Raw genomic sequence first — 12,764 nt, forward strand, 5'->3', positions numbered from 1 at the left:
GGGAAGGAGTTTTCTAATTAAGAAAAGAAAAAAACAAACAAAAAAATTAGCCTTTATTTTTCTTTCCAAGTTATAATACAGTATGAGAACCATAATGAATTCATCAATCAATACTTTAAACACATGTGAAAAGTATACTTAGGTTATAGTATATTTTGGCTAAAACAGTAATTTCTCAATGTTTACAGCAAAGCCATAATATTTGAAGTTATGTCTAATTCTTTATTGTAGCTTGAACTATTTTATTAAATTTATTTTTTGAAGCAACCTTTGGCTCTAGAGGATATTCTTCTGAGTATCATCAAAGGAAAAATGCTTATCTTTAAGATTTGATTAAAATCTTAAAAATCACACTCAAAGACTGGATATTATAGTAAATCTAGATTTCCTAAACTCACTGGATAATATTAATGAGCAATGATGCTTGTTAAAAATACATTCCCAGCCCAGGACACCTGGGTGGCTCAGGTTGTTAAGCATCTGGCTCTTTCTTGATTTAGGCTCAGGTCATGATCTCACAGTCATGGGATCCAACCTTGCATAGGGCTCCCCATTGAGTGTAGAGCCTGCCTGGTCTCTCTCCTTCTCTCTCCACCCTTTCCCTTCTCATGCACTCTCTAAATAAATAAATAAATAAATATTAAAAATACATATATTCCCAGCCCTTTCCCTTTGAATCTGGTGTAATATCTAGGAATCTGCATTTTAACAATGGCCTTAGCTAATTCTATTTTCACTTCCTTAATATCAGATCAAGATTACTTCCTGAATGATGTAAGACCCCCAAAGCACCAATCCTGAAGATTCTTTAACTGATTCATGGCCATCAACTTTCAGATGCAAATTTTATGTATAAAATATTTTATTTTATTTACTTATTTATATTTGACAGAGAGAGAGAGAGAACACGCACACAAGTGCAGAGAGAAGCAGAGGAAAAAAGAGAGAGAGAGAGAGAGAGAGAGAGAGAGAGTGAGAGAGAGAGAGAGAGAATCTTAAGCAGGCTCCATTCTCAGCTTGGAACCTGACCATGGAGCTTTATCTTATAACTCTGGGATCATGAGAGAAGCCGAAATCTAGAGTCAGATGTCAACCGACTGAGCCACCCAGGTGCCCTTGCACAAAATACTTATTTTTTTTAATGTAAAATATACCCTATAATTTTGTACATGTTCAGATTATAAGAGGTTGATGAATATTCAGGCCGATAATTTGTATCTATAACTGGGCTAAATCTGCATTATTTGTGTTACCTCCTTTGCCATGTCAGATATTTGAACTGTGATTTCTGGTTTCATCATTCACTTTCTTGGAGGTAGTAGATTAGACTAAGAATAATCTCATTATTTGATACATTGCAAAATTGAACATACAGGTATTTCTTAATTTATTATTTTTCATATTTTTTTATGATAGGTAAATATATTTTTTTACTAATCTGGTAGGTATTTTGACCATGTGAGTATTCTCTGGGGTTTTGGTGTTTGTTTTTTTCCAGAAGAAGTAATACATGAAGTTTCAACATGTTTGTTTAAGTAAATTTTAAATACCACAGAAGATCAAGAGAAAGAAAAAATTCTCCCTTCCCCCACCTGTCTCCACTTTATGATCTTCCATGTAACTCAGAGGGAGGTAATGACCTTTGTTAACAGCTCTTTTTATTTTTTTCAGACACTTTCTCACATATTCACATGTTTCCTATCCATTTACTGTTTTTACACAAGTACAGTCATACTAAACATACTACACCTATACTCAACAACTTCCAATTTTCACTTACATCCCGGACATCTTTGAAATTTAACTGTATTTAAATTTCTTTGTTGGTACTGTCATAACATTCCATAGCATAAATGTCTTCTAATGTATCTACTTACTCCACAATTTACACTTAATAATTAATAATTAATAACACATACTGGGGCACCTGGGTGGCTCATTCGGTTAAGCGTCCAACATCAGCTCAGGTCATGATCTCGCAGTTCATGAGTTCAGTTCCATATCGCACTGTTGGCTGTCAGCACAGAGCCTGCTACAGATTCTCTGTCTCCCTCCCTCTCTGCCCTCCCCTGCTCACACATGCTCTCTCTCTCTCACTCAAAAATAAATAACATTTAAAAAAAAATAACACATATTATTATATTACAAATATATTTAGGTCATTACAAACATGTTGTGATAGGTATTTTTATAATTTCCTTGGCATATTTATGCAAGTCTATATGTAGTAGTTTCCAAAAAGTGGAACTGCTAAGTCAAAGTGTATAAATATTTGTATTTTGATATTGCCAAACTATCTTATCAAAAATTTAAACAAATATGCAATCATACCAGCAACACAGCAACATCTTCCATAATAAAATTAAATTACTACCAATCTCACTGGTTAAAAAATACCAAACACACATATTTTTTTCAATTTAATTTTTAAGGTCATCAATAAGCATTTTTTATTTTATTTGTCATTTACATATTTTTTCTATGAATGTTTCAAATATACTTTCGAGGTCCTAGCTTTGATATTTGCCTTATAAAATCTTCCCTTCTCCAAGATAATGTACATAGTAACATGATTTTATCCTAACATTTTACAGTTGACCTGAGAACGATGCAGGGGTTGGAGCACCAAACCCTGCACAGTTAAAAATCCATGTATAGCTTTTGGCTTCCCAAAAATTTACTAATAGCCTATTTTTGACGAGAACTCTTATTGATAAACAGTTAATTAACACATATTTTGTATGTTACATGTATTGTATATTATTTTCTTACAGTAAAGTAAGCTAGAGAAAAGAAAATGTTAAGAAAGCCATTAGGAAGAGAAAATACATCTCCTGTACTGTATTTATTGAAAAAAACCTGTGTGTATAAATAGACTCACACAATTTAAACTCATGTTTTTGTGTTTTTCAATTGTATTTCTAATTCATATGTAATAAAGTTTAGTGGGAAAAGACAGAGATGCAGCATTCTGTTGGATTAACCAAAGAGAATCTTTTATTAAAGACACTCAGTTTTATGTCACTGATCTTTGCAGTCTTTCTCTGGCTCAAATCTCTTGTAACTACTTCAGCTCTCTAAGCCTTGAGATATCAATATCTCAGCCCAGCTATAACCCATTTCACAGTACTGCATAAAAGACTCTTTAATACTTAACATTTTCTTTTATTATTTTCCCCAAGTAAACAAGGACAAAGATCTACTTATGAACACTACTATATCCAATATACTACTCTATTATTTCTGAATAATTTATTTCTATTGCTTTTCTTAGAATTGATAAAAAGAAATGACATATTAAGCCACAGAAAGGCATGGATGAATCTTAAATGCATATTGCTAAGTGAAAGAATCCAGCCTGGGGAGGTGAGGTTAAGACGGTGAAGTAGTACGTGGTTGCCTCATCCCTCGAACACAGCTAGATAAATATCTAATCATTCTGAACACCCAAGAAATCTATCTGAAGACTGAGACAACAAACTGCACAACTAGAGGGAAAGATGAGGCTACAATGTAGAAGGCAGAAGGTGTGGAGATGTGATTTAGGGGAGAAAAGGATCATGGGTGCCAGGGAAGAGAGGGGAGCCCTGATCATGGAGAGAGGTGAGAGTCTGAGAGATTGGAGGGGGGGTGGGGGGCAGGTAGGAGGAGAGCAGTGTACAGGGGATAGCACAAGAAAAACACTTCCCTAAAAGCATGGACTGGGAAAATGAGAGGGGCTGATTATTGTGAGTTTTTTCAACCAGTGGAGCTCAAAAATTGGAGTTTTAGAAGTCTTCGCTGTGGGTGTGTGGAGCCCGGCAAGTGAAGATGTGCCCCTGTGGAGAAGAATGGAAGAGGCCTGGGAGTAGACAACACAATCTGAGGAACCCCTGGGACAAACTGTGAGAAGACAGTTTTTGCTTCTTGAAGTATATCTGGGAGAGATGTCATTACTTCTCAAGGAACGAAAGAGACAGCAGGCTCCACTGCACTGTCTGGTTCCTTAGCATAGGGGAGAAACACCTGCTAAGGGTAGCAAACTTGGACTCTGTTTTTTTTTTTTCTGCATTTTATAATCCACATTCCTGCCTATGGGTATGACTGCACTTCTGGGACAAGCTGGCACCCTCCCCAGTGCAGCAACCCTCCCTGAGAGGACCAGCACAGGTCCACGCCACACTGGGTCTCTAAAGTTTGGAGTTCTAAAACTCAGTGTGCCTGAGATAAAACACAGGTGCACTGCACTGCTAGGAAGGCAGACAGTCCAGATACAGACAGGGTGAAGGAAGGAATTTGAGGGAAGCCTGGGAGACATGAGGAAGAATGTTTGCTTTTCTGTAAAGGCTTCCCGGACAATGGTGGGATCGAGCTCCCCTCCCTGGGGAGGAAGGAGAGGGTTGGCACCATTTCTCTCACCCACCCATCAGCATGGACGGACTTTGTGGAGCAAAACAGCACCAATAATGAAGACCTCAGCCACTACACCAAGTCCCACACCTCTGCACTCTGCAGGTGCTTCTTTACTAGGGCAAGTGTACCTGAGAACCAAAATAGTGGGTCCTTCCCCCGAGAAGACCAGCACAAACTTCCCCCCACACACCAAGTCAACCGACCACAGAGTGCTGCAAAGCTTCAGCTCTAGTGGAAATAGGATGTAGTCTCTTTTAACAAGCAGACCAGACAGAGCACACCTAGTTAAAACCCGCCACCCTCTGGACAAGATCCAAATACTTCCTTCCCATTGCAGGCAAGAAAAACCCTGCAGAAGACTGCCCTAAAAAAGAGCAGACAAAACACAGCAGCAGAGTGCACACAGCATACACTAGAGACACTTCTTGAAGCACCAGGCCCTAACAGTATATGACCTCTTCTTCACAAAGGCATTTTTGTCAGGAACAGAAAACACAGCAGGTTTTCGTAACACAGACAAGAAGACAGAGACCTAGACAAAATGCCAAGATGCAGGAATTCATCCCAAAAGAAAGAATAATAAAAGGTCACAGCCAGGGATCTAATAAAAAAAGATAAATGTAGAGGTGCCTGGGTAGCTAAATCAGTTAAGTATCCGACTTCAGCTCAGGTCATGATCTCATGGTTTGTGAGGTCGAGCCCCACATCAGGTTCTTGGCTGTTAGTGCAGAGCCTGCTTCAGATCCTCTGTCTCTGTATGCCCCTCCCCCACTTGTTCTTTTACTCTCTCTCTCTCAAAAACAAATAAAAACATTAAAAAAAAAAAACAAATATAAGTAATATGTCTGATCCAGAATTTAAAACAACAATCATAATGACACTAGCTGGGCCTGAGAAAAGCATAGAAGACACCAGTAGTCCCTTACTGCAGAAATAAAAGACCTAAAAACTAGTCAGGCCTTAAAAAAAAAAAAAAAAAAAGTTATAACCAAGATGCAAAATCAACCGGATATAATAACCACAGGATAGGAGAAGCAGAGGAATTAAGTGACACAGAAGATAAAATTATGGAAAATAATGAGGCTATAAATTAGAGGAAAAGAAAAACACTGGATCACAAATGTAAACTCAGGGAACTCAGCAAAGCCATAAAGCATAATAACATTCCTATCTTAGGAGTCCCAAAAGGAGAGGAAAACAGAAGAGAGCAGCAAGTTTATTTGAGCAAATTATACCTGGATATTTCCTTAATCTGGGGAAGGAAGCAGACATCCAAATCCAAGCACAGAGACCTCTCATTAAAATCAATAAAAGCAGGCCAACACCAAGATATACATAGTAAAATTTGCAAAATACGGACATAAGGAAAAGTCCTAAAAGCAGCAAGGGAAAAGAAAAGCCTACCTTACAAGGGAAGACATATAAGGTTAGCAGCAGACCTATCAATAGAAACTTGGCCGCCTGAAGGGAGTGATGATATATTCAACGTGCTGAATGGTAAAAATATGTAGGCAAGAATACTTTATACAGCAAGGCTGTCATTCAGAATAGAAGGAGAGATACAGAGTTTCCCAGACAAACAAAAACTAAAGGAGTTCATGACCACTACACCAGCCTTTCAAGAACTGTTATAGGGGACTCTTTGAATGGGGAAAAAAAAAGTGACAAAGACTACAAAGGAACACAGAAAATCGCCAGAAACAACAACTTTACAGGTAATACAATGGCCTAAATTAATATCTATCAATAATCACTCTGAATGTAAATGTACTAAATGCTCCCCTTAAAACATATAGGGTATCAGAATGGGAAAAAAAAAAAAAAGATCCATCAATATACTGCCTACAAAAGACTCATTTTAGACCTAAAGACACCTGTAGATTAAAAGTGAAGGCATAAACAACAATTTAAAATGCTAATGGACATCAAAAGAAAGCTGGGGTAGCCCTACTTATATCAGACAAACTAGATTTTAAACCAAAGACTATAACAAGAGATGAAGAACGGCACTATATCATAATAAAGGGGTCTATCCAACAAGATCTAATAATTGTAAATACTTACGCCCCCAACTTGTAAGAACACAAATATAAAAATCAATTAATCACAAACATAAAGAATCTTATTCAGTAATAGTAGGTGATTTTAATACTCACTTACATAAATGTAAAAATCATCTAATCAGAAAATCAACAAGAAAACCATGGCTTTGAATAACACACTGGACCAGATTGACCTAACAGATACTTTCAGAACATTTTATCTTAAAGCAGCAGAGTATACACTCTTTTTGAGCGCATATAGGACATTCTACAGAATAAATCACATACTGGGTCATAAATCAGGCCTGAATAAATACAAAAAGACTGAGATTATACCATGCATATTTTCCTACCTATGAAACTTGAAGTCAACCACAGGAAAAAGTTCAGGAAGACCAAATACATGGAGGTTAAAGGACATCCTACTAAAAATGAATGGGTTAGCCAAGAAATTAAAGAAGAAATTAAAAAAATACATGGAAACAAATGAAAAATGAAAACACAATGGTCCAAAATCTTTGGGATGTAGCCAAAGCAGTCATTAAGAGGTAAGTATATAGCAATATATAGTATATAGCAATATAGTATAAAGGTCTATCTCAAGAAGCAAGAAAAATATCAAATAAATAACCTAACCTTACAACTAAGGGAGCTAGAAAAGGAGCAACAAATGAAGCCTAAAGCCAGCAGAAGAAAGGAAATAATGAAGATTTGAGTAGAAATAAATAATATAGAAACAAACAAATAAACAAAAAACAGTAGAATAGATCAATGAAACAAGGAGCTGGTTCTTTGAAAAAATTAATAAAATTGATAAACCCCAAGCCAGACTTATCAAAAAGAAGAGTGAAAGGATCCAAATAAATAAAATCACAAATGAGAGAGGAAAGATCTCAACCAACATCACAGAAATACAAACAATTATAAGAGAATATTATGGAAAATTATATGCCAACAAATTGGCCAATCTGGAAGAAATGGATAAATTCCTAGAAACACATAAACTACCAAAACTAAAACAGGAAGAAACAGAAAATTTGAACGGATCAATAACCAGCAAAGAAGTCAGTGTAATTAAAAATCTCTCAACAAAAGTCCAGGGCCAGATGGCTTCCCAGGAGAATTATACCAAACATTTAAAGAAGAGTTAATACATATTCGTATCAGTTTTCCAAAAAATAGAAATGGAAGAAAAATCCAAACTCATTCTACCAGGCCAGCATTACCTTAATTCCAAAACCAAAGACCCCACTAAAAACGAGAATTACAGGCCAATATCCCTGATGTACACGGATGCAACAATTCTCAACAAGATACCAGCAAATCGAATCCAACAGTACATTAAAAGAATTATTCACCATGAACAAGTGGGATTTATTCCTAGGTAAAGGTGATTCAATATTTTCAAATCAATCAATGTGATACACCACATTAATAAAAGGATAAGAATAAAATTACCCTCAATAGATGTAGAAAAAGAATTTGACAAAGTAAAGCATCCATTATTAATAAATACCCTCAATAAAGTAGGGATAGAAGGAACATATCTCAGCATCATAAAGGCCATATACAAAAGACCCACAGCTAATATCATCCTCAATGGGGAAAAACTAGTTTTCCTCCACAGTCAGGAACAAGAGGAGGACATCCACTCTCACCATTGTTATTTAACATAGTACTGGAAGTTCTAGCCTCAGCAATCAGAAAAAAAAAAGAATAAAAAGGCATCCCAACTGGCAAGGAAGAAGTAAAACTTTCACTGTTTGCACACAACATGAAACTCTATGTAGAAAACCCGAAAGACTACAAAATATGCTAGAACTAATACACAAATTCAGTTAAAATCACACGATACAAATAAACATACAGAAATATGCTGCATTTCTATATACTAATAATGAAGCAGCAGAAAGAGAAATCAGGGAATCGATTCCATTTACAATTGCACCATAAACCATATGATACTTTAGGAATAAACATAACCAAAAAGGTAGAAGATTATCCAGACTCTGAAAACTATAAAACACTGATAAAAGAACCTGAAGAGGACACAAAGAAATGGAAAAACACTCCATGCTCATGGACTGAAAGAACAAATATTGTTAAAATGTCTATACTATCCAAAGCAATACATACATTTAAATGCAATCCCTATCAAAATACCCCCAGAATTTTTCACAGAGCTAAAACAAAAAATCCTAAAATTTGTATGGAACCACAAAAGACCCTGAATAGCCAAAGCAATCTTTTAAAAGAAAAGCAAAGCTGGAGGCATCACAATTCCAGACTCCAAGCTATATTACAAAGCTGTAGCCATCAAGACAATATGATACTGGCATTAAAAAAGACACATACAGATCAATGGAACAGACTACAAAACCCAGAAATGGACCCACAACTATATAGTCAACTAAGCAGGAAAGAATATCCAATGGAAAAAAGTCTCTTCAGCAAATGGTGCTGGAAAAATTGGACAGTGACATGCAGAATAATGAAACTGGACCCCTTTCTTACACTACACACAAAAATAAATTCAAAATGGATGAAAGACCTAAATGTAAGACAGGAAACCATCAAACTCCTAGACAAAAACACAGGCAGAAACCTTTTCGACCTCAGCGGCAGCAACTTACTCCTAGACGTGTCTCTGGAGGCAAGGGAAACAAAAGCAAAAGTGAACCAATGGAACCTCATTAAGATAAAATGTTTCTGCACAGTGAAGGAAACAATCAACAAATAAAACTAAAAGGCAACTGATGGAATAGAAGATATTTGCAAGTGACGTATCTCATAAAGGGTTAGTATCCAAAATCTATAACTTATCAAACTCAACACCCAAAAAACAAACAATCCAGTGAAGAAATGGGCAGAAGACATGAATAGACATTTTTCCAAAGAAGACATCCAGATGGCTAATAGACATATGAAAAGATGTTTAACATCACTCATCGTCAGGGAAATACAAATCAAACCTACTATGAGATACCACCTCATACCTGTAAGAATGGCTAAAATTAACAACACAGGAAACAACAGATGTTGGTAAGGATGCAAAGAAAGGGGAACCCTCTTACACTGTTGGTGGGAATGCAAACTGGTACAACCACTCTGGAAAACAGTATTGAGGTTCCTCAAAACATTAAAAATAGAACTACTCTACAAGCCAGCTATTGCACTACTAGGTGTTTACCCAAAGGATATAAAAATATTGATTCAAAGCGACACATGTACCCCAATGTTTACAGCAGAATTATCAACAAGAGTCAAATTATGAAAAGAGCCCAAATGTCCACTGACTGATGAATGAATAAAGAAGATGTGGTGTATACATATACAATAGAATATTATGCAGCCATCAAAAAAAAGAACGAACCTTGCCATTTGCAACCACATGGACAGAGCTAGATTTTATTATGCTAAGTGAAATAAGTCAAAGAAAGACAAATACCATGATTTCATTCAACTGGAATTTAAGAAACAAAACAAACAAACATAGGGAAAGAAGAAGAAAAAAAAGAGAGGGAAGCAAACCATAAGAGACTCTTAACTATAGAAAACAAACAGGGTTGATAGACGTGGGTGGGAAATGGCCTAATGAGTGATGGGTATTAAAGACGGCACTTGTGATGAGCATCTAAGTGATGAACCCCTAAATTATACTTCTGAGCCCAATTTAACTCCATATGTTAACTAATTAGAATTTAAATAAAAATTTGAAAAAAAAAGAAAAGAAAAGAAAAAGGGCATTAGAAAAAAGTTAGGGAAACCTGAATGAAGTATGGACATCAAGTAATAAGTATAAACATTAAGAGATGATATATCAACACTAGTTCATTAATCATTAAAAATACAGCATACAAAGTAATAATGATAGGGGGAAATTGAGGCACCTGGGTTGCTCAGTCCATTGAGTGCCTACTCTTGATTTTGGTTCAGGTCATATTCCCAGGGCTGTGGGATGGAGCCCCATGTCAGGCTCCATGCTGAGTATAGAGCCTGCTTAAGATTCTCTCTTTCCTTCTGCCCCTTTCTCCCACTTGCTCTCTCTCTCTCTCTCTCTCTTTCTCTCTCTAAAATAAAGTTTAAAAAATAATAATAGAGGGAAATGGTTGTGGTATATTTGGTATATTTGGAAATTCTCTCATACCTAATACTACCTTCACAATTATTCTGTATATCTAAAATTGTTCTAAATACCAAGTTTAGTGAAAAAAAAAAATTACAATTACAACTAAAGTCTTACACTTTCATAAAAATTAAAAATAAAAATATACAGCAACAATATTAATCAGGCAGATAGTATGAGACATGTAAGAATAGACAGAAAAATGTAGAAGAGACTTTAATATTCATCTTTCTCAGTCCAAGAGTGAAAATTATTAAAAATAAGCAAGGATACACTATAAACACCAAATGTTGGCTAACTTGACAATAGATTATATTTAAAATAAAAATAAAAATAAAATAAGCAAGGATAAATAAGACCTAAACAATATTATCAGTAACACTGCATGTAGGAAAACATGTCAAATTCTACACTATGATGAAATTTTGTCTTCTATTTTTAGGTCCCAAGGACAATTCTAAAAAAATTGACCAAATATTATGCTATAAAAATATTTATATACATTCCAAAGAGTAAATAACAATAACATTCTATGACCAAAATGAAATAAACTAGAAATTTATAATGCAATAGAAAATGAAAATGCACATAAAAAAAGTTGAATTCAAAAAATTTAAACTTAAAAAAAATTTTAACTCAAGTTATTTTTGGATCAATAATTTTGGAATTATGAAAATGCTCAGAAATTATGATACTAAAAAAAATACATCAAAATTCATATTCTACAACTAAAGTAGTACTTATAGGAAAGCATCTCATTCAAACAAAACAAGAACCAAATAGAAAAAGGAAAATAAAAATTTTAAATATATAAAAATAAGTCACACATTCTGAGTTACCCCCAACACTCATACTACTGGAGCAACATGAGCTTATGATAGAATATCTATGGAGGAAATAAAATGCAAAAGAATACCTAGAAAAAAAATACTAAAAAGGGAATAGAATGAGGAGGACCCTCTAATTAAAGCAATAAAGAATTAACAAATGACTAGAAATATGATTAATGAAATAAAAAATAATGTTAATAAAAAGTAAATCCTTTGAAATAATCAATAAAATAAACCACTGACTAACATAATGAAAAAGCAGAAATTACAACTATACAAATACACAGAAAAAAAGGAAATGAACTAAAAGTAGATGACTTTTTAAAATTCACAAGAGACTACTTAGAGCAAATTTCTAGCAAATATATTTGAAAAACAAGAAATTAATTCCCAAGACCAGATAGTTTCAGAGATCAATTTTGCCAAAACTTTTACATACCTAATGCTATTCAAATTATTCCAGAATATAGAAAAAGGATTAAAAATTACCAAAATATTTTTTAAGTTATTCATTTATTTTGAGAGAGAGCGAGAGAACGAGAACATGAGCAAGGGAGGGGCAGAGAGAGAGGAAAAGAGAATCATAAGCCGGCTACACACTGTCAGTTGTAGAGCCTGATGCACGGCTGGATTTCAGGAACCATGAGATCGTGATCTGAGCCGAAATCAAGAGTTGGACACTTAACCAACTGAGCTACCCATACACCCCATAAATCTATTGAGAAATGAAAAAATTTCTGACAAAGTATTTCCAACACTAATTTAAAAGCATGTGATTTGACAATACACCACAAGAGGGAGCGCCTATGCTGTTTATGAACATAGGGAGTGTTCCCAATAAAACTAAGGCTTAGAATTTCATTTAATGGACAAACCAGTGCCCACTCCTGCCCACTAACATATGCAGAAGCTAAAGGCAAAAGGTAAAAAGAAAACGTACATATCAAAGTAGGTGTAAATTAAATATGAAGCTCAGCCCAACCCTTATTCCCACACAGAGGCCCAAAGTTTGCTGTCCCCAGGCATTTATTTACCTTCCAAACCTTGAAGTTAAGAAACCATGTTTTCTTCTGGGCCCATCCTGCTGTCAGGGGTAGGGCACGATGCTGCAGTTTGAGATGAGATTTCACTCCCCCAGTCACATTTGGGTTTTTGTTTTTTGTTTTGTTTTGTTTTGTTTTGTGTTTTAATTTTCAGGAGGTGCTCCTGAGAAGAAACATAGTTTTATAGGAAACTTGGTCTGCCCAATTACCTGCATTAGGTAATTTGAGGTGGCTGACTTTAATCAAAAACAGCCTCTCTTTCTTCCTTCCCAGGGAATGACTATAGTTTTCTCCCCCAGCTCCCCTTCCCATCTCCCAGCTACTGCCCTAA

At 35.3% G+C, this 12,764-nt stretch overlaps 1 protein-coding gene across 3 annotated transcripts in view; it reads right to left on the minus strand.

The window, feature by feature from the left end:
• Positions 1-12,764, minus strand: part of SLCO4C1 (solute carrier organic anion transporter family member 4C1) — a 107,247-nt gene that overhangs the window by 70,550 nt on the left and 23,933 nt on the right. The window lies entirely within an intron of this gene.

This window comes from Panthera uncia (genome assembly GCF_023721935.1).
Source record: "Panthera uncia isolate 11264 chromosome A1 unlocalized genomic scaffold, Puncia_PCG_1.0 HiC_scaffold_17, whole genome shotgun sequence".
NCBI lineage: Eukaryota > Metazoa > Chordata > Mammalia > Carnivora > Felidae > Panthera > Panthera uncia.